Source organism: Scyliorhinus canicula, chromosome 3, assembly GCF_902713615.1.
Source record: "Scyliorhinus canicula chromosome 3, sScyCan1.1, whole genome shotgun sequence".
Taxonomy (NCBI): Eukaryota; Metazoa; Chordata; class Chondrichthyes; order Carcharhiniformes; family Scyliorhinidae; genus Scyliorhinus; species Scyliorhinus canicula.
The window spans coordinates 149,749,689-149,773,295 of record NC_052148.1 but is presented as its reverse complement, the minus strand read 5'-3'; the positions used below and the strand labels follow the sequence as shown (position 1 = coordinate 149,773,295).

General features: G+C 46.5%; 1 long non-coding RNA gene across 1 annotated transcript; it reads right to left on the bottom strand.

The window, feature by feature from the left end:
- Positions 1-20,053: 20,053 nt before the first annotated feature.
- Positions 20,054-22,529, bottom strand: LOC119963734. The gene is made up of 2 exons (XR_005460144.1): positions 21,784-22,529; positions 20,054-20,426 (listed from the first exon to the last, which is right to left on the bottom strand). It is a non-coding gene; the product is annotated as an uncharacterized LOC119963734 (long non-coding RNA).
- Positions 22,530-23,607: the final 1,078 nt, after the last annotated feature.

The following is a 23,607-nucleotide window of genomic DNA, read 5'->3' as shown; positions in this document are numbered from 1 at the left end:
AAAATCTCGGAGGATATGAAGAAGCATGGAGAGGTGCCAAAGGGTATGGAGGTGGCCTTCTCATGACATGGTGATTGAATCACCTCATTGGAAGCTGAGGTGTTGCTGCTGGAGGAGAGAAAGAAGTCTCTGAGGGTAAAGGTGGATGACTTGGAGAACAGTTTGAGGAGACAGAACGTCAGAATCGTCGGGTTACCGGATAGGGTAGAGGGCCCAAAGCCGACTGAGTACTTTCCTCAGATGGTTGGGTGGGAGGACGGCCAATTGTCCCCCCCGCCCCCAGAGTTGGATCGGGCCCACGGGTACTCCGGTGGAAACCTCAGGCAAATGAGTCACTTCGGGAGGCTGTTATATTGCAGAGATGTAATATATATATTACTCACTTGTCTTGCCGCATTGTATTTACCTTGATGATAAACAGTCAAAGTCTTCCAGTTGATGACAAATTATTTATTGAATAACAAAATAATACACTTATGTGTTCTTTCACTTTAATACTTTGACTAGTAATAGAATTAACTAGGATTAGATTAAATTAACAATTAATATAATACACTACACTCAGATCTGGTCACTTCTATCGTCTAGCTGCAATACACACACTAACACTAAGAAAGAGCGGGGAACTCTTTATATAGTTCTTGTTAGTGTTGTCATCTAGTGATTATCTGACTGTACTGATTTCACATTAACTAATCATGTATTAACATATATAGAGATCACTACATCTCCTTTTTTTGTGTTACATTTTTCTATCTACACAATAAAGAAAACGGTACTTAAGAAATGAAGCATTTTGTCATGCATAGTATACCAGTTATGAATCAATCAATCAAATGTTCATAAGTTCAAAGATTCGGTTTTCGTCTTCGTCTAGTTGATCTTCTTAATTTCTTTGGAGAAGTCGACACTTTAATGTTCTGTTCACTTTCAACAGGCTGTTTGATATTCACATGCTGACTTAAAGATTGATGTGAATTCAAAGTTGGAAAGACAGGTCAACGTATTTGCACTTTCAAAAGGTCATGCCTATTCCTTCTAATCAATCCACCTTCTACAATTTTGATTATGTAGGAGTATGGTGATATTTGCCTCATAACCATAGCAATATCAGACCATCCTCCATCAGGGTGTCTGATTCTAACAATGCCACCTGCTGTTAGAGGTTTCAGTGCTTTTGCATTCATGGCATAATAACTTTGTTGCTTTTCACATTGCTGTTGAATTCTTCTCAGCACACCCAGTTGATCTGGATCACCAACATGAATTTTTGGTAGAGTTGTTCTTATTTCACGATTGTACGACATTTGAGCTGGTGATAAACCTGTATTTTTAACGGAGAGGCTCTATATGATAGTAAAGCTAAATAAAACTCCAATTGCGAAACTCTTGCTTTGCTTAACAATGGCTTTACAATGTGCACACCTGTCTCCACTTTTCCGTTTGATTGAGGAAAATGGGGACTTGAGGTAATATGGTTGAAGTTATCTGTTCTTGAAAATTCCAGCACACCCAGCTTGCAAAGCACAGACCATTATATGACATAGCAGTTTACAGAATGCCATGTCTTGCAAAAATTTCCTTACACGCTTTTATCACTGCTTTGGAGGTCTCATCACTTCCGGAAAGTTGGAATAATAATCAATGAGAAGAATATATGGCGCAATTCTCCGCAACGGCGGAGAATTGGGAAGGCTGCTGTGGAAGAGGCCGTCACCCACGGCAGCCTCCGCGCCCCCTCCCGGGACCCGATTCCCCCCCCCCCCAAAATCGGGGCTAGGAGCGGGCCCCGGGGGTCTCGGCGACGCGGCCTTGACGACGGTCATCAAGGCCGCACGCCAAGAATGACGTGCGGCTGGCGCCTGTATGACGTCAGCCGCGCATGTGCAGGTTGGACGGCTCCAACCCGCGCATGCGCGGATGATGTCATCATGCAGACGGCTCCGACCCGCGCATGCGCGGAGCTGTCTTTTCCCTCAGCCGCCCCACAAGACGTGGCGGCTTGTTCTTGCGGGGCGGTGGAGGGAAAATAGTGCGTCCGTTACGGACGCAGGCCCGACGATCGGTGGGCACCGATCGTGGGCCTTTGCCATCCTTGGCATGGCCGTGGTACTGCCATGTCAATCGGGCGCCTAGAAGCCCCAAACGGTTTTCTGGCGCCCGTTTCACGACGGTGGCGACCAGGTGTGGTTTCCGCCGTCGTGAAAAGGTCGTAAACAGCAGGCCGCTCCGCCCATCGGCCTCGGAGAATCGCCAACAGAATTGGAGGCGATGCTGCTTTCGCGATACTCCGCCCCTGAAAAGCTGCATTCTCTAGGAGTACGGCGCATACCGTATCCACGGCCTCAGGCCATTGCCTGAGGCCCAGCCTGCAATGCTCCGTCAGCAACCGGCCGAGTTCCCGACGGCGTGGGACACGTGTGGTCTCATCCGTGGCGGCTGAAGACTCAGTCCAACGCTGCCACAGTTGGGGGAGGACCAATCCACGGACAGGATGGGAATAATCCGGGGCTGGGGCACTGTGGTGGGGCGGTCCGGAGTGCGTGAGCCGGCCAAAGGGCTGGGCTATTTTTGTGGGCCAGGTCCGCGGGCTGCATCTGCCATGAAACACGGTGCGGCCGCTGCTGGCTGCCGCCGTGCACTTGAATGGCCATGGACCCGGCAATGCTCCAAGTCATAATGGCAGCTAGAGCTGGGAGCTCTATGCCGCCTGGCTGCTAGCCCCCCCCCCCCCCCAAAACCCGGAGCAGGGAATCAGTGGCCGTTTTGTGCCAATTGTCCTGGACTAAAACACCACCGTTTTCACGCCGTTTTGGAGAGGTAGTCTCCAGAACGGAGTATCCAGCCCCCTATCTCTGAGAATCTTTTCCAACAATTCCACTATCACTGACGTCAAGCTCACTTGCTTATAATTACTCGCATTATCCTTGCAACCCTTCTTAAATAATGTTTAACATTGGCTATCCTCCAATCCTCTGAGACTTCACCTGTGGCCAACGGTGACACAAAGATTTCTGTCGGAGGCCCAGCGATTTCATCTCTTGTATCCCTCAATAATCTGGGATAGATGCCATCTGACCCTGGGGATTTGTCTACCTCAATGCTTTTTAACACACCTAAAACTTTCTCCTTTGTAATAACGACCTGTTCTAAAGTGGTTACACATCCCTCTGAGACACCACCAATCAACGTGTCCCTCTCCTCTGTGAATACCGATGCAAAATATTCATTAAGGATTTCACCTACTTACTCTGGTTCTACACATATATTTCCTCCTTTGTCCTTGAGTGGACCAACTCTTTCTCTGGCTACCCTCTTGTTCCTAATATACATAGAAAATGCCTTGGGATTCTCCTTAATCCTGTCTGCCAAGGATATTTTGTGACCCATCCTAATTCCTGCTTGAGCTCTTTTCTATTTTCCTTGTATTCCTCAACTGCTTCATCTGTTTTTAGTTGCCTGTATCTCACGTACACATCTTTTTTCTTTTGACAAGATTCTCAATTTCCCTGGATATCCATGGTTCCCGAATCCTGCTTCCTTTATACCGGCACATGCCGGTCCTGCATTCCCATCAACTGCTCCTTAAAAGACTTCCACATGCCAAATGTGAATTTACTCTCAAACAGCCTCTCCCAAACAATAGCCTCCAAATCCTGCCTAATCTGGTTGTAGTTAGCCCTCCCCGGATTTAGCACCTTAACCCATGACAACACTTGTCCTTTTCCATGAGTATCCGAAAGCTTACGGAATTGTGGTCACTGTTCGCGACATGTTCTCCCACTGCAACTTTGATGACCTGGCTGGGCTTGTTCCCTCGTACTAGGTCCAATATAGCCCCCTCTCTAGTCGGACTATCCACATATTGTTCCAAAAAACCTTCTTGGACACACTTGACAAATTCCTCACCATCCAGAGCCCTAGCCCTAAGGGATTTCCAGTCAATATGGGGAGAATTAAAGTCTCCCACTGCAACGACCCTATTATATCTATATCTATCCAGAATCTGCTTACATATCTGTTCTTCAACTTCCCGTGGGCTGTTGGGAGGCCTGTAGTATACCCCCATCATAATGACTGCCCCCTTCCTGTTTCTGAGTTCTACCCACAGTGCCTCGTTATTTGATTCTTCCATGGTGTCCTCCCTCTGTACAGCTGTAATATGTTCTCTAACAAGTATTGCAACTCCCCCACCTATTTTACCTTCCTCCCTGTCTTATCTAAAACACCTATATCCTGGAATATTTAGCTGCCAGTCCTGTCCCTTTTTTAACCAAGTCTCCGTTACTGCAATCACATCCAAGTTCCGCGCGTGAATCAAGGCTTTAAGTTTATCTGTCTTAGCTGTTATACTACGTGCATTGAAACAGATACACTCCAGACATCCAGTACCACTGAGTTCGACCTCCCCCAGCCTACCCTTCCTCTTAGCCAGCCTGACCCTGGTACCATGCTCATCCCCAGTCTCTACATTTGCTGGCTTACAGTCCTGATTCCCACCCCCCTGCCAAATTAGTTTAAATCTACCTGAAAAATACTAACAATCCTCCCAGCCAGGATATTATTGCCCCTCCATTTCAGGTGTAACCCGTCCTTCTTGTACAGGCCCTACCTTCCCTGGAAGACATCCCAGTGATCAAAAAAACTGAAGCCTTCCCTCCTGTGCCAGTTCTTTAGCCACATGTTCAACTGCACTATTTCCCTGTTGCTAGCCTCACTAGCACATGGCACGGGGAGTAATTGTGTGATTAGTACCCTCGAGGTCCTGATTTTAATCTTCTACCTAGCTCCCTAAATTGTCATTGCAGGACCTCACTACATTTTCTACCTCTACCATTTGTGCCAATGTGGACAATGACCACTGTTTGATTTGCCTTCCATTTTAGGATGCTTTGTACCAGCTCAGAGACCCGGGCACCAGGGAAGCACACTGCCGGCCTGGTGTCCTTTTCGTGTCCACAAAAGGGCCGATCTGTGCCCCTGACTATTGAATCCCGTCCCACTATTGCATTTCTGTGCTTTGTATCCCCTGTCTCTGCAGCAGGGCTAGTCGTGGTGCCTTTTCTCTGGCCACCACTGCTGGTGTCCCCTGATGAACCTTCCCCCTCATCAATATCCAAAATGGCGTACTTGTTAGATAGGGGGCAGCCATAGGGGACCCCTGCACTGCCTGCCTACCCCATCTGGCAGTCATCCATCTACCTGGTTAGGTTTTTTTCAAGTGTAGGGGTTTGTGAATGGTATTTTGTTTGTATGCTTATTTTATGTTTTATAAAATGAAAACTTTAATTAAAATATATTTTTTTTAAATGTTGAATTTCCTGCTTACTGTACTCAACTTATCCAAATGAAATGGGCAACAGGAGATCCTGGGGTGTGCCTTGATTTACTCTTTTCCCCTTGTCCCCTCGTCATCCTCATTCATCTCCCCCTCTCCATGTCCTTCTTCTGATTTCCAGGCATCCAGATAACATCACAACCTTCTAATTTGGCTCACTTGAACATTGGACTTGGTTTTGACTATTTAAGATCTGTCAGAAGAAGGGTAGCATGGTGGTGCAGTGGTTAGCACTGATGCCTCATGGCGCCGAGGACCCAGGTTCGATCCTGGCCCTGGGTCACTGTCTGTATGGAATTTGCACATTCTCCCGGTGTCTGCGTGGGTCTCACCCCTACAACCCAAAGATGTGCAGGGTAGGGGGATTGGCCACTCTAAATTGCCCCTTAATAACAAAGAATGCGACAGAATATCAACTGGTAGTTAAATAAATATACAGCCCAAAAACTTCATAACATGGGGTCAGAATAGCATGCCTCCTGTTACTTGAACTCATGTATCAGATGTTAACACTTTAAATTTAGTGCAGATGGGATTCACTTTGCGTCAACACAACTAAACAGACAGCAATTCTTGACTATTTTACAACCCAGCTCGTTCTATTTATCATACCAATGGAGTCAGTCTCCTGGTGTCAGGATTATGTTTAGAAATAAGAGTATGGAAGTTATAGAAAAAAAATAAACAAAATAGGTTTTAAAAATAGGTACACTTTCGATTAATGGAATGTGAAATTAGTTTTAGAGTTACCACTAATGTATAGCAGCATGCAATTCAATATTTTTTAATATGATTTTGTTCATTGCTATCAGAAACAACATGCTTAAAGATGCTTTCAAAGGAGAGGTGATGAGAAACTTTAATGTAACAACTGGAATGACACATTCATCAGTACTCTAATGACCTACAGTACTACTCACTGAAGATAAAGAGTGCATTTACCATCAATTGTTATCAAATGATGTACATCAACGAGAAACAATTTTAAAGAATTGACATTGGCACTGATCACTTACTTCCTGAAAGGTGATTTTGATGGGCACATTTACCAACAGTGTTGACAGATTTTGGGCGGAATTTCACAAGCCTTTGAGGACTGGTGGAAAGGCTGGCAAAAAGGCATGGGTGATGTGCACAACATCTTCCTACCCTATGCTGTTTCTCCAGCATCAAGAAAACTGACTAACAAGCTGTCTATCCAGAGCCCTCTTGAGCCAATAAGTGGCCAATTAAGGGCCACATCTCCCCAGTGCTGGCATATCCAGCAGCCACTGTGCATTCTGCTGGGCCTGAGTCTCCAAGGCAGCTGTCATCCTTTCCATCCAGGCAGCTAAGTGCTTGCGGGCCTTGACCACAACAGCAGACAGAATGTAGACGTATTCCTCCAGCCTTCAGTCCAATCTGTGCATGGCGTCTGGCATCTCTGCCTGTTGATCCCTCCCTGCCTCTGCATCTCCAACAGGTCTCTTAAGACCAAGTCCAAATGCTGTTCATCTGTATTGGGCTGGGCAGGGGCCAAGTCTTCAGCAGTCCTCAGAGTGTCAGTGGCCTTGGCATTCATTTCTTCCATCAGCTGCGGTCCAATGTCTGTGATGTGCTCACCAGATTGCAATCCCGAGGCCTATTCTAGAGCCTGCACCCACCAAGGGCAATGCCTCTGTGCGATGGATTCTGCAGGTGAACACCTTGATAGTCACCCTCTGAGAATTCTGAGTCATTCTCCTCAGAGGTGGCATTGGACCTAGAGCTCTGGGTTGGTTAGCTTCTTTTACTCCCCCTTTTCTTGCTGGTACTGTGGCATTATGTGAAATGTTCAGAATACAAAGAGTTAATGTCATATCATAATTAACCACTAGATGGAGCTAGATGCAGAACTATATAAACCTCTGACTCTCAGGCTTCTGGGAGAGAGGTGGAGAGAGTGTAAGTGTGGAGACTAGTTTTAGTTGAGTATAGATTGTAGATTACTAGACTATTGTTTCCTAAAGGAATAAGTGGTCGAGCTTTAATAAGTAGTATTAATAATGCAGTACTGTAGCGCAGTGGGTAGCGCAGAGTCCCAGGTATGATTCCTGGTTTGGGTCACTGTCTGTGCGGAGTCTGCACATTCTCCCCATGTCTGCATGGGTTTCCTCCGGGTGCTCCAGTTTCCTCCCACAAGTCCCGAAAGACGTGCTGTTAGGTGAATTGGATATTCTGAATTCTCCCTCAGTGTACCCAAACAGGCGGCGGAATGTGGCGACTAGAGGCTTTTCACAGTAACTTCATTGCAATGTTAATTTAAGCCTACTTGTGACAATAAAGATTATTATTATTAACTGGTTCCAGACCTTTACTGTGGACTGCACCACTGAGCTCTCCTTATTTTCCTTGGCACCATTGGCAATGAAACCATCACCATGCCCTCAAGCTGGACCCCACAGGATTTTTCCTCCATCCTAACCCATTCTGCCCCTTCTCCTTCCCACCACCCCCTCACCTTCTCCACGTTCTCTACCCAGTAATAATGCAGCAGGTTTGGCAATGCCAACCCTTCCTCCTACCTCTGTCTCTGTAACAGGGTCCTCTTAACCTTTGGCACCTTCCCTGCCCATACAAAGTCTGAGATAATCATATCCAGTTTTCGAAAGAAGGCCTTCAAAGATTGGAAGTGTCTGGAATATGAACGGAACCTCGGCAAAATATTCATCTTCACCACTTGGACCCTCCCTGCCAGAGTCAAGTGCAGTGTGTCCCACCTATTCAGATCCTCCCTGAGCTCCTCCACTAGCTTTGTTAGATTTTATTTATGCAGCATCGCCCATTCCCTGGCTACCTGAATCCCCAGGAATCTAAACCTATCTCTGGCTACCTTAAGTGGTAAACCCCCTAGATTGGCTCACCGACCCAGCTCATTCACTGGGAACACTTCACCTTTCCCAACGTTTACCTTACATCCTGAGAACGCCCCAAACTCCCCCAACAGGCCCATGATCATTCATCCTTTTCTTGTACTGCATACCGGTTCTGGAATGGGCCCCAACTGATGCAATCCACCTCTGTGATCTCTTCCTAGGCCACCTTGGTCAGGCATGAGGGCTGCCTGCTGTCATTTATGGGAAAGAGGACCTTTAGTCTTTCCTGAATTTCCTGGAGGAGAACCTGTCAGGAGGCATTGCTGAACCATGGGACCACACATTGTCTCCTCTGTGACATTCTGAAAGATACACAATGTGGAGAACCTGCAGTGAGGTGTTATGTTCTGTGTTGTAGCCACTGTAAAGATGCACACAGAACATCTAGTTCTTTGACTAGTAAGATACTTTATGAACAAAATGAACATGTGGAAAGATAACTAACGAACTATGATTCTGTCTCTTCTGCCGCAATAGTTGATTCTGGAGCCTTTGCGGGATTGAAGAGTTTTGGTTTATCAATGGTGCTTGCGCTGTACTGCATGCTCATCAACTGGTGAGGCATCCAATGTCGGCATAAGATTTGAACACTTTTAAAGTTGCAGGCAAGTTTGCGACTTCAGGAATGATCTGCAAACCCTCATTCCGGTATCTTGGCTAAATCAATGTCTCAACATTAGGCATTGCTCCTTCACTTTGTGTTTTAGCCTCAATTAGTGGCTCCTCCTCATCTGTTATGGCAATACATGCTTCATCTTTTGTTGGAGAACTGCGCAAAGATGTATTCATCCGTTCTTTCTGCAAGTCTTTTGGTGGACTGGTCTCAGATATTGGGGAATCCACTGTAGGAACAATTTCGTGGGCAATAGATGGAGCTAATTTCTCCAAAATAGGGATTATTTCTTCACTTACCAGTTGGCTGTTCGCAGTTGATTTTTCTCACCTGATTTATCTGATATTGCAATCTCAATTTCAGCCTCTGCACACGCCATCTTAGAGCTTTCAGACTTGTCGTTATCCTACGTAGCTTGGGTGCTGCTTGTGATCACCTCGTCACTACTGCCAAATAAACCGAATAGATTTTAGTAGACTTCCTCTTCTGGCTGATCATCTGATTTTTCACTTTCATCATCGTAATCATCATCATTGTCTGCAATGGCTTCTCCTGTGAAGTATAACATTGCTCGTGGAACTATGTGTTCATGCAAGAAATGACCAAGTTCAAAGTTAGCAGTGAATCTTGCTGCAAAATCTTTATTCCGCTCTCCATGCTCTGGAACTTCAGGAGGACTAAAGAAATTGAGGAGTCATTTGGTACAGTTTTCGTAACTGTTTCACGAGTACCCCAACCCTTATGCTTCTGCCTCGTTTTAATGGTTTACAATGTGACATTTATTTTCTTTCTTTCAGTTGATCTGGCACCCTGTGCATCCCGTGATTTTTGGTTCATCAAAGAAGAGAAAATCTGACTCATCAGGCTGCGAGTGCATGTGGTACGTTTTTGTCACTACCACATTTGTGAAATACTCATTTGGCTCACACTTAAACTTCAGAGTAAAGCTCATTGGCTGAAAATTTTACGTTTACATCTTGTAAATGCTTTAGGATGGGCTCATCATGCTCTTATGTCATGTCATTGAGCAAATCCACATTTTTGAAGACCATCAACCAGAATTCAGGAATTCCCTTTGGCTCCTCCATCTCTTCGTCTGGTTTATCTTCCTCCACTTTGACTTTTGCTTTTATCTCAGCAGGTAACTGTGCCATTGTATCTCATTGGCAGTCGCAATGATCCTCTGTCTGAGCACTGTCTGAAATGTACAGCCGCTCAACTATGTTCAGTGCCTCACAGGCCTCCGTTCCTATGATGGCCCCGTGTCCACAATGGAAAATGTTATGATGTGACTTCTGTTGTGTATCCATGCTTCGAGCTCGCATGCGCCTCACGTCACAATCTCATTCCTGTCATAATATACACATCAGTATATAATGGTGCAGAGACACACACTGACTGACACACTGCAAGACCAATCAACACACACAATACAGCATCCAATCACCAGTTAGGGCACGCTCACTATAAAACCAGAGGGCACTAGTTTTCCCGCTAATTCGGGATGCAGCCTCTGAGAAGGTCAGAGCTCACAGCTAGTCGCACAAACCTTCACCATGTGCTAACAGTTTAGACTGGTCAGAATAGGCATAGGTCTTCAGTTAATCTAACATAGTGCCGACCCACAGTGCAAGTATGTTCAACAGTTCTTAGCTTAATAAAATAGTGTTGTACTATTACAAGTGTTGGTAGCCTGTCTATGTTACTGCTAAGGTAAACGCAGTCTCCACAGATCCAGAGTACCCAACACATCAATTCCCAATATAACTTTTCAGTAGTCTTTCGGTTTAACTCGCAGCCCGTTCAAATCGGATAAACTGAAAAGGTTGGTCCTTGCTCCCTTGTTGAGCCTGCATTTGATCAATGTGTCATTCAGCGTCAATGGAATTGTCCATCTGTCTTCGATGGTATCAGCATCACCATCACTTTTGCTGTAACTGGGCAGTAAGACTTCTTCACTCTATGTATTCGGACTCATCGTGCCCTTAATTAAAATCAGATCAGTGAAAAACAGGTTTTCAATGGACGTTTCATCAATCGCACTGACTGATCCTGTTTGTCCCACTGCTGGACATGAAAAACATTGCTTCGCAAAATGATTTCTTCTGCCACACTTGTAGCACACCTTCCCAAACCCTGGACATTGTCGTGGCCCATGTTGTTTGCCGCATCACTGGCATAAAATGGCGGACCCGGTCAGCCACTTAAAATGGCCACCCTCACTGAGAGCGCATTACTTATTCAACTGCGTCACATGTTCTTCCAGATTGGCGCCAAAATGTTTCAGGTTGAGCGTACTAATCTGCTGTGCAGCTAGCTCACTTGCATTACAAATCTTAATAGTGTTTTCTAATTGAAGCTTTTCTTCCCTCAAAGCCTCTCATGAACCTTGTCATTCGATATCTCGAACACTATCTAATCGCGGATCATCGACAACTTTAACGTACTAAAATTGTACGACTGCGTCTACAACCACAAGTCGGTTTGAAAATGATCAAAATATTCCCCTGCCTTTTGGGTACACATACGAAGTATATAATATTCAAAAGTTTCATTTTTCTTCCAGGAGCAATGTCGATCAAAGTATTTTATTCCTTCATCGAAGTTCTTGCTCTCTGTTTTGCTCTCGAACATGGAAGTATTATAAATTTCTATTGCTTGATGACCTGCTACCATGAGCAGCAACGCAATACACCTCTCATCAGGCTATGTCTGCAGGATAAGAGCTGCAACATAGAGTCTGAATTGCTGCTTAAAAACACGCCAATTCTCGTCTACAGTACTAGTGACTTGAAGCTGGTGAGGTACCTTCAGACCTTCCATCTCTAACTTTGCAGTCTTTCCGTGCATTGAGTTCCAGTTGCCCGTAGTTTACCGGGTAGATGGGAGAATTTTATTTTTTCTTTCTTTGGCCTGTTTCGTCCAGTCTTCTCCGTTGTTATCTTCAATTGTTCTACACTCTTGGTACCATGTTATGTTCTGTGTTGTGGCCATTGAACAGATGCACAGAGAGCATCTATCTAGTAAGATAGCTTATTAACAAAATGAACAAATGGAAAGATAACTGACAAACTCTGATACAAATGGTAACAAATAAATAAATTCTCCTGGAGCTACTTCTAATGTGACTATCTTGTAATACGACTTACTACCATATGCCGGATATCTTGAGTCACATGGTGAATCTCTATCGCCACCTGCTGGTTGGAGTTTGTGTCACTATTTTAATAGATATCTATGTATATTTACTGTGCACATGCATATCTCCACAGGAGGTATTGCTGAACTGTTGGACTGCACATTATCTTCTCTGCAACATTCTGATAGATACACAATCTGGAGCTCCTGGTTTACAGCGAATGAATCGCTGTCCAGATGCCCTTTAAATATGGCACCAGAAACTTCGACCCCATGAGGTAAGGGAGGGGACAGTGACTTCCTGCCTTCACTTCCCACAAGATTCAACGTGCTCCTCACAGATACATACAGAATGAGTTGAACAGGGTGAGATTGCACATGGCCAGCCTTTCCACCCCTGAACGGAAGTCACTTTCATTCCTGCTTCTGGAACCGAAAGTGGACAGGTCCTGGTCACGCTCGCTGCCCCAATCAGGTGGTGTTGGGGGGGGGGGGGGGGAGGGGGGGGGGAGGGGAGGTGTTGGAAGGGCTCTTGAGGGAGATGGAGGGGAGCGGACCTGTGGAGCATTTTACACCCAAGGGATCGAACGTATTTATTTTTCTCCCCGGTACACAAAGTGTTTTCAAAGATTGTCTGTTTTGTGGTGGTAAAGGCGCTGTTGGCTGGAGTTAAGAGGTCTGAATATTTAGCAATTGTGATCTCCGATCAAGCTCCACTTTGGATGGATGCAGTTTTGAAGAAGTGGGGCAGCCCAGAGGCTTGGGGGAAAATGGATGTGGGATTACTGGCAGATCAGAGCTTCTGTGACAAGAGAGAGAATGTGATTGAGGAGTATGTGGTGTTTACTCGCACAGGGGAGCTCTCACGGTTAGTGGTCTGGGAGGCTCTGACGGTGATAGGGGACGTGATCTTGTTTAGGGCTATGGTGGATAGGGAGGAGAGGGAGGAACACCAATGACTGATAAAAGAGATTTTGGATTTGGATGGGAGGTACGTGAGGGACCTGGACCCGGGTCTTCTGGCAAAAAGGAAGGAGTTGCAGGTAAGCTTTGACCTATTGTCCATGGGGAAAGCGGTGCTTAAGCTGAGAAGGGTGCCGGGGGCTGTTTATGAGTAAGGGGAGAAGGCAGGGCGGATGTTGGCAGGTCAGCTCCGTAGGGAGGCCACAGCGAGGGAGATGGTTCGGGTATGGGACAAGACAGGGAGTTGGTGGTGGCTCCGGAACAGATTAATAAGGTGTTTGAGGAGTTCGATAGGGACCTGTGTAAGTCGAAGCCACCAGAGGAGGAGTGTTTTTGGGTGGGCTAGAATGCCGGAGCTTGGGGGAGGCGGAGAGGGAGGGGTTGGAGGAGCCGATGAGGGAGCAGGAGGTGAAGGTGGTGATTGGGAGGATGCAGGCAGGGAAGATGGCAGAGCCCAATGAATTCCCATTCAAATTTTCTAGAATCTTTAAGGATAGGCTGGCGCCGTTAACCGTAGGAATGTTTGAGGACACGATGGTCAGGAGTGTCTTGCCGCAGATGATGAGGCAGGTATCCATCTCATTGTTGCTTAAGAAGGACAATGATCTGGTGAAATGTGGGTCATATAGGCACATGTCTCTGCTGAATGTAGACACCAAGATATTTGCAAAGGTGTTGACGTTAATGTTCGAGGGATGCCTTCCAAAGGTGATTGGGGAGGACCAGACTAGGTTCGTAAAGGGAAGACAGTTGTCCTCGAATGTGAGGAGGCTGTTGAATGTAGTGTTTTTTCCAGCAGAGGGAAGGAAGATGGAGGCGGTGGTGGTGTTGGATGCGGAGAAGACATTTGATCGGGTGGAGGTGAGTCATTTGATTGCAGTATTGGAGAAATTTGGCATTGGCCGAAGTTTGCTGTGTGAGTTCATCTTCGATATAAGGAGCCGATGACGAGCGTGTGCACAAATAGAATGAGCTCAGGGCATGTTGCATTGCACTGGGGTACGAGGCAGGTATGCCCCATGTCCACCCTTCTGTTTGCATTGGCTCTCAAGCCCTTGGCCATTGCACTGAAGAGCTTAGGTTGTGGAAGGGGATTGTCGGGGCGGGTTGGGAGGGTGGGGGGCTGGAACATAGGGTGTCCTTATATGCAGATGACTTGGTGCTGTATATCTCGGTGACGAGTTCTTCAGTTGTATACTGGGGTTGCTCCAGAGATTTGGGACGTTTTCAGGGTACAAACTGAATTTAGGGAAAAGCGAGTACTTTGTGATCTTCCCTCCAGGAGTGGGAGCTGAGGTGGGGTGGGGGGGGGGGGGGGGGGGGGGGGGGGGGGGGGGGGCAATTTTGCCTGGCGGCGTCTCACTTTAGGTACCTGCGCGTGCAGGTTACCTGGGTTGGGCAGGGCTTTGGAAGTTTAATTTCCTTAGCTTGGTGGGGAGGGTGAAGGCTGATTTGCTGAGGTGGGACAATCTCCCACTGTCGTTGGTGGGCCAGTGCAGGCAGTAACGATGAATGCTTTGCCACGATTGCTGTTCTTGTTTCAATGCCTGCCAATCTTTTTACCCAAGGCATTTTTTAGGGGGGTTGACAGGCTGATCTCCTCATTTGTTTGCTCGGGGAAGGTGGCTAGGATTAGGAAGGTGATACTGCAGAAGGGATGGCAGGCTGGAGGGGGTTAGGCCTCCCAAATGTGATGTATTAAGGGGCTGTTTAGCACAGGGCTAAATCGCTGGCTTTGAAAGCAGATCAAGCAGGCCAGCAGCACGGTTCAATTCCTGTAACAGCCTCCCCGAACAGGTGCCGGAATGTGGCAACTAGGGGCTTTTCACAGTAACTTCATTTGAAGCCTACTCGTGACAATAAGCAATTTTCATTTTCATTATAATTGGGCAGCAAATGCAGAGAAGATGTGGGATTGGGGTGGGGGAGGGGGGTTTTGTGGGTGAGGATGGAGGTGGGCTCTTGCAGGGGGGCGGCTTGCGAGTGCTGGCAATGGCGCAGCTCCCGATGTCCCAGGGAAGTATTCGGTGAGTCCTGTGATGGTTGCCACATTGAAGATCTGGAGGCAGTTTAGGCAGCATTTTAGCCGGGTCGGGGGATACCCATTAGGGGGGAATCATGGGTCAAGCCGGGGAGGATGGATGTGAGGTTTGAGGGATGGGAAGAGAGGGGGATTAAGGAAATGAAGCATCTGTTCTTGGGAGGGCGATTTGCGAGTTTGGAGGAGTTGGGCAAGAGGTTTGGGCTGGCACGGGACGAAAGCTTCAGGTATATGTAGGTGCGGGACTTTCCAAGGAAGGTCTTGCCGACCTTCCCCGATAGCGCCTGCCAACTCATTGTTGAAGGCAGTGCTGTCAGCGGGAGGGTTGGAGAGGGGGTGTTATCTCGGCGATTTATGGGAGAATTTTGGAAAGGATGGGGTCTCCTTGGAGGGGGGTTAAGGAAAAATGGGAGGAAGGGTTGCGGGTGATGCTGGAGGAGGATTTGTGGTGTGAGGTGCTGTGAAGGGTCAATGCCTCGACTTCGTGCACGAGGCTGGGGCGGATAAAGCTGAAGGTAGTGTACAGGGCACACCTCACAAAGTCTGGGATGAGCCAGCTGTTCAAAGGGGCGGAGGATGTCTGTGAACGATGTGGAAGGGGCCCGGCGAATCATATACATATATTTTGGTCCTGCCCAAAGCTGGAAAGATTCTGGAGAACGGTGTTCAGCACCATCACAGGGGTCCTGTGTGTGGACATGAAACCTGGGCCCTAGGAGCAATATTCAGGGTGTCAGACCAGTCGGAGCGGCAGGCGGGAGCATGTACAGATGTTTTTGCCTCGCTGATTGCTCGTAGGCAGTGTTATATTACCATGACTGGTAATATGTTGTATTCTTTGCACATTCCTCCAGATCGCCCGACGTAGTGTTGACAAAGAATATACCAATCAAAAGATTGAATCAAACTAATTTATTATTACACTTCAGATTAAATGAAGTTCTCACACTCTACTGAGTTATAGATAATAAACAAATGATATTGAATCTGTACTACAGTATATTCTATCTAACTACTAAACTAAACTATGACTTGACCTCAGGCTATATATCTCTATTCAACTTTCACTCTGCTCTCTCCATGGTATCTTCAGCTTCTCCCAGAATTGCTAGGGGCTGATTTAGCACAGTGGACTAAACAGCTGGCTTGTAATGCAAAACAAGGCAGCAGCGCGGGTTCAATTCCTGTACCGGCCTCCCCAAACAGGCACCGGAATGTGGCAACGAGGGGCTTTTCACAGTAACTTCATTGAAGCCTACTTGTGACAATAAGGCAATTATTATTATTATTAGAGATGCTGTCTTATATACAGTGAATTAGTATCGCCCTCTAGTGTTTGATTTACACATAGATTCAGATATTAACCCTTTACTATACATATCCTTGGGTTGAAGGTCAGCTTCTCCACCCTGTGCCTCAGCGTGGCGGGGGTACCTGCTGGACTGGGAAAGGTGAAATTTGCTCTAATGGGGCGTGTTGAGCTCTGCGATTGTTGGGGTTGGTCTATCACGCACTTTCGGGAAATGGTTACGGTTGACTTTTGGGGGAGGGGGTTTGGTTGGGCTGGGGGGTTTGAGGGGTTGTTGTGAATTGTAAAGCTTGAAAATTTGTTGAATAAAAATATTTTTAATATTAACAGATCATTAAACAAAAGGTGGCTTAAAAACATTCCAACGTTGACACAATGGCATGTTACTTCTTGGTTTACAGCTTTTTGTCATCTTAGTTAGCTTATTGTAGCCATTTACATAGGTTTACCTTTAAAATATGAAGCACAATTTGAAATCATATCGTAGCTAAAAGCTACAGGGTGGGATTCTTCATTGACCAATGCTGAAATCGGGCGGAGAATATCTCCCGACCCCAAAATCGCGGCAGGCAGCGGCTTGATGCCGAATTGCGATGCTCTGCCCCCTCCAAATTGGCATAATTGCGACGCACACCACATGTAGTTGCAACCGCGTTTGCATCTCATTAGCGGGCCCACCCGCGATGCTTCACCTCCAAAGGGCTGGGTTCCCGATGGCGCGGTCCACGTGTGCTCTCAACAATCGTGAATCTGGTGTGGTGGCTGCGGAGAAAGACAAAGGGAGAGGGTGTACAGACAATGTCCAGCACCGCCATTCTTTGCCGACATTTGTGCTGCTGGTCGGGGGGTTTCTGCCAGGGGGGGGGGGGGGGGGGGGGGGGGTGCAGGAGGTGGGCTGTGGATGTCCGGGGGGATGGGGGGCGGGTTATCTTTTCGGCCGTGATCGGTGTGTGTGGGGGTGTATAGTCTACACGCAGCTGCAGCTTGCCAGCCCTGCGCGTGTCCACCACAGACCCAATGATTCCTGCCAAGTTTTTCAGCTGTTCTGCTGGTCTTCCATGTGACACTGGTGCTAGCCCCTCATCGGTAGCGGAATCGGCGTGGGTGTGCCGCCAATTTTTCTGACGTGGAACTTCACGGATCCTCCGTTGCCGTCAGCACTTAGATTCAGGAACAGAGAATCCAGCCCGCAGGGTTTGAATGCGTTTCATCTTAACAAATTGACTTTTTTTTTCCTATGTGAAAAATTTACCTTAATATTAATGTTGTTCAGAGCAAATTATTTTCTAATGGAAATTGCATTTGTACACATTGGACTTGCCAACAGAAGATTATACTGGCATGCAGGAACCATACAATAAGATCAATGAGACATGAAACATATTACAGTAGTTATCTAAATGTATTACCTCAGAGTAACAAAGTGCCATGGGATGCTGCCAGACATACACTGCTTCTAAGATGCATCACTAATCTCTAATTAGGTGTAAGAATATAAGAAATAGGTGCAGTGAAGATTAGATAGACATCATTGAGTGTGTTTTGGAAGCAGACGTCTTTGACATCCTATTTAAGGTTCACAATGTAATTTGAAATGGCATAAAGCAAAATGATTTTTAAGCCATATAGATTATTTTTCCCAGTGGCTCAATGCCTTTATTTTATATGCCTGAACAGGAAGGTCTCATATTTAGTCCCATATGTGTTGAGTTAGTTGATCTCAGCTGGAGCTATGATAGGAAAGGTATAAGCCTGTAACTTTCGCTAGCAGTGGAAAGCCATGGGCCACCGATTCTGAAATGAAAAAATGCCCACTTACATGCGCTGGGGATATCGCGATGAACCTTCCACTTGGTGCAGCAGCCTCAGGCCTCCAGCGCGACTATCTGCGCAGGGTCCAACGCTGTGCAGGAGTGGAGCCCTGCCCCCTTATGACAGGGTCAGCATGGGAATGCCCATTGAGGGCCCACATTTAAACTGCAGATTTATATTGAAGACAACAGGCAACATGTTTAACAAGTGTATTTAAGGTATGTCGAAGTTTTAAAACATTTTTTGTTCTTTTATACAGGCATTACTGTGGTTATGGATTCTTTAAAGTATTTTTTATTTTTATGATTAAAGCTGATTATTTATAAGTGAACATAGGTTTGGCTTTGTTTTAAATCTGTGAACCTATTTAAATCTGCAATATATTATTGTATAATTTTACGTGTGGCATGCTTAAAAGTGTTTTCGGTTTTAACGTAGTTTATGGCCATAAGATTTTAAAAGCGCCACAGGACTTTTTGCTGTCGCTGACCATGTAACATCTGATATTTTTTTGATTTGTGTTTATAGAATCATAGAATCCCTATAGTGCCGAAGAAAGCCATTCGGCCCATCGAATTTGCACCGACACTCCAAAAGAACACCCTACCCAGGCCCACGTCCTATCCCCGTAACCCCACCTAACTTTGGACACAAAGGGGAAATTCAGCATGGCCAATCCACCTAACCTGTACATCTTTGGACTGTGGGGGAAAATGGAGTACCTGGAGGAAACCCACGCAGAGAATATGCAAACTTCACACAGACAGTCACTCAAGGCCATAATTGAACCCGGATCTCTGGCGCTGTGAGGCAGCAGTGCTCACCACTGCGCTGCCCCAAGTTGGTAGACAGCTAGGGAAAGGTGGAGGTGTGAAATGGAAAAGAGGAAGGATGATAGGGTGAAGTGCAGGAATGATTAAATAACAAGAAGGATGATGTTGCAAGTTAAAGGTACTCTTCAGACCTTGTTCTGGGATAAATAATGCATTTGTGTGGCTGGGCAAAAAAAACAAAAGTGAGCATGCATAGCAACTAAACTTTAAATGGGAATATTGCCTACAAACAGCATGGTGAACACAGTGGTTAGCACTGCTGCCTCATAGTGCCAGGGACCCAAATTCAATTCTGACCTTGTAGGAGAGTCTGTGTGGAGTTCACACATTCTTCCTCTATCTGCGTGGGTTTCCTCCGGGTGCTACGGTTTCCTTCCACAGTCCAAAGATGTGCAGATTAGGTAGATTGGCCATGTTAATTACTCTTTAGTATCCAAAGGTTAGGTGAGGTAACGGGGATAAAGTGGGGGAATTGGCCCTGGTAGGGTCCCCTTTCAGAGGGTCGGTGCAGACTCGATGGGCCAAATGGCCTCCTTCTGCACTGTTGGAACTCTATGTTTCTATTCTGTGGTTCCAGGAGACCCGTGCAGACACGGGGAGAATGTTCAAACACCACACAGTCATAGAATTTACAGTGCAGAAGGAGACCATTCGGCCCATCGATTCTGCACTGGCCCTTGGAAAGAGCACCCCACTCAAACACACACCTACTCCACCGCATCCCCTTAACCCAATAACCCCAATTAACCTTTTTGGACACTAAGGGCAATTTAGTATAGCCAATCCACCTAATCCGCACATCTTTGGACTGTGGGAGGAAACCGGAGCACTCGGAGCACTGTGCAGACTCCACACAGACAGTGACCCAAGCCGGGAATCGAACTTGGGACTTTGTGGCTGTGAAGCAACTGTGCTAACCACTATGCTACCGTGCTGCCCCCCCAAGGGCCGAATTGAACACAGGTCCCTGGTGTTGTGAGGCAGCAATGCTAACCAGTGTGCTACTGTATTACATTTCTGCCTTGTTTACTTCAATTATCTTATTCATTTATAATTATCTCATAACTAAATGTTGTGTTTTGCTGTTTCAGTAAGACATTTGTCGAAGCTTGTAAAGTTTAATGGAAAACATTTATTAAAATAATTTTATAAATACAAAACTTTAAAACCAGCTACAGTTGAATGTTAAATGTCATCAGCTGAACGATGACATAAAATGACCTCAACTTGTACAAATTTTTTCAATAAAATATATTTTTTCACTTCAACACAATGGTCAATAAAATATGTTTCCACATAAACACAATGGTTCTATCTTGCGTCGCCTGGTGGAGATGATATTCTGAATCTTCTTTCATGATCCCTGCACATACATCAAGCCTCTAAAGAACTTCAAGGACGTTAAGAAACAAAGTTTTAAGTGTGATGCCCCAGTGGAGGTGAAGCATGACTATATATTTGAATCTGCACTGGATTCTGCAATACCTGTCAGAGAGATAATTCACATTTGCTTACAGGCGGCTTGCCTTTGCATTAAACTTTCTTAAAGCATTTGAAGTAATCACTGTGGCATGTAAGGATAAACATTGGGCGAAATTCTCCGCCCCCCACGACGGGTGGGAGAATAGCGGGAGGGCCTTCCCGACATTTTTGCCGCCCTCCCGCTATTCTCCCCCCCCCCCCGCCGTAGTCCCGACCCGAATCGCTGCCGCCGTTTTTTTACGGCCGGCAGCGATTCTCAGCTGTTAGATGGGCCGAAGTCCCAGCCCTTTCCGCCGTTTTTACGAACGGCAAACACACCTGGTCTTGCCGTTCGTAAAAACGGCGTCACAAACTCGCTATTAATAACCATGGCACCGATTGGCACGGCCGTACCACGGCCGTGCCAAGGGTGCCATGGGCCCGCGATCGGTGGGCACCGATCGCGGGCAGCGGGCCCGCTGCCCGCGCACTACTTGTCCTTCCGCCGCCCCGCAGTATCCATTCGCGGGGCGGCTGAGGGGCAACCCGGCCCGCGCATGCGCGGGTTTCGCGCAAAAACGCGATGACGTCACCCGCGCATGCGCGGGGTTGAGTCTTCCAAACTGCGCATGCGCGGCTGACGTCATATGACGCGTCAGCCGGCGCTAACTCCGGCAAGCGGGCTTAACGATTTTCGTTAAGCCCGTCTTGCCGGAGCCTACGGCGTCGGGCTGCTAGCCCCGACCGGGGACCAGAATCGGCCCCCCGTCGGGAAGGGGCGCGCTGCCGTAAAACCCGCCCGGGTTTTACGCCAGCTTTACGATTTCTCCCGTTTTGGGAGAATCTCGCCCATTACATCAGGGAGATTCTTAAATAACAGAGCTTAAAATACGTTGCAAAATACAACTGTACTTTAGCACTGAATCAGCTGGGAGGACAGGTGTGCTAACATTAGTGTCCTTGAAGAAGTCAATGGCACCAGTATCGAGGCCATGATCATTCGAAACCATCTCCGCAGGGCATCCATATGCTTACGACATCAGAGTCCCAACTGCCAAAGCAAATCTTCTTCACCCAGCTCAAGGAAGGACACTGAACATGAGGAGGACAAAGGAAGCTCTTCAGAGACACCTTGAAGGCTTACCTCAAGAAATGTATCAGAAACGTCAATGCCTGGGAGACGTCTGCCCAGAAGAGACCTACTTGCGGGGAGAGATGGAGGGACCTGGGGAGTGTGTGTATAGGCCAAGTTGGCAGGGTATGGTTCTTGGTTGGGGAGGTGTCATGCACTGAATTATGTTTACATTTGTATTTATATCTTTTGTTATAAAACCAGAAATGCCTTAATAAAATGTTCGTTAAAAAAAAAGAAGCAACCTACTTGGAGGGACCTCCTGATTGAAGGGACACAATTCTTTGAGAACACCATTCGGCAAGAGGAAGCCTGGAACAGCAGCCTGAGAAAGGAATATTCGTGACCTAGCATCAAAGGGCCGATCCCACCTTTTGGAAACTCCTGCAAAAGTGTGTGATTGAAGATGATGGTACAGGATCAGACTACGCAAGGACCCACGGAACCTGTGACCAGTAACACCAAGTATTTTAGGTGGACAATCATACGTGTTAGCGAGTGATCACTGCATTCCATCCATTATAGTTCCTGTAATGGAATAATATCCTCATGACAAACCAAAGTTAAAAAAATTTATATCTTCTTTTCACTTTATTTACATTTTAAACATATTTCTAAACGCTAAACACTAATATAACCTACCAAAAAATGACTCCCGATGTCTCCTGCCTCTGCGCGATGATCCTGGACCAAGAAATAAAACTGCTAATAAAAAGGTGTAAAAACATACCTAACATTGGGGAAAAGTTAGTGATATCCCTGGATTTCTAGTTCAGCAGGTCCAGCACAGCGCAGGAGTTCAAACTGTCAATAAAAAGCCAGCTGGGAGTTTGAATGCCGCACGCTTCCAGTGTGCATGCCGTGGGTCCGCACTTCCAGGTCGTCGTGCCACATATGTGTGGGGTTCCAGCGACTGAAGTCAATGACCTGAAAGAAAGTTACAGGCCACAATTTTTCCTCAACATTGTTGGGTTAGCTGGTGGGAAATTTGCAAAGGGACCTGCTCATAATTACATAGAACATAGAACAGTACAGCACAGAACAGGCCCTTCAGCCCTCAATGTTGTGCCGAGCCATGATCACCCTACTCAAACCCACGTATCCACCCTATACCCGTAACCCAACAACATCCCCCTTAACCTTACTTTTATTAGGACACTACGGGCAATTTAGCATGGCCAATCCACCTAACCCGCACATCTTTGGACTGTGGGAGGAAACCGGAGCACCCGGAGGAAACCCACGCACACAGGGGGAGGACGTGCAGACTCCACACAGACAGTGACCCAGCCGGGAATCGAACCTGGGACCCTGGAGCTGTGAAGCATTTATGCTAACCACCATGCTACCCTGCTGCCCCTAATTGATTGTCTTCCAACTCTTATTGCAAGTGCACAAGGTGATTGCATAATGACAGGATCAATTTTGGGTCCAATGTTCTCTCTTATTGAATAGCCCACTAATTGTCACTGCTGATCAGAAATGAATAATGCTCACTGTGCTGCAATAATAGAGGAAGACCATGCGACCATGCTAATGCAGAGGTGAAGACGGTGGTTTTAACTCTGAACAGGAAAGGTAGGTGATGCACCCAGAAAGTGTGCTAAAAACGAGGCCTGACTGATCTTAATGGCTGGCTCTCATTTCATTTATTTACTTTATCTCCTGCCGAAGCTGATGGGAACTATTTTTCCTTGGTTTCATCATATGTACATTGTGCTGTTTCCCAACCACTTTCTCACCAGGGCAGCCTTCACAAACTCCAATAAAAATAACATTGAAGCACTGATAACTTCATCGGGTCACAACTTACGTTTCAACTTGGCACTTGCCTGTAGTTGGAGCCTTGGCCCACTTTAAAGTCAATGAAGAGAATTACCCCAGGTAGGAGGTGTCATAAAATGAGGCAATTTGACCATGCTGGCTCTGTGTAAAGCCCGCTGGTCAGTCCTATTTACCCATTCTATCCCTGCAGCCGTGTAAGTTTATATTCCTCAACTGCCTATCCAATTTCCTTTTGCAATAATTGATCATATCTGCTTCTAATGATCTTCATAGGCAACCAGCTCCAGG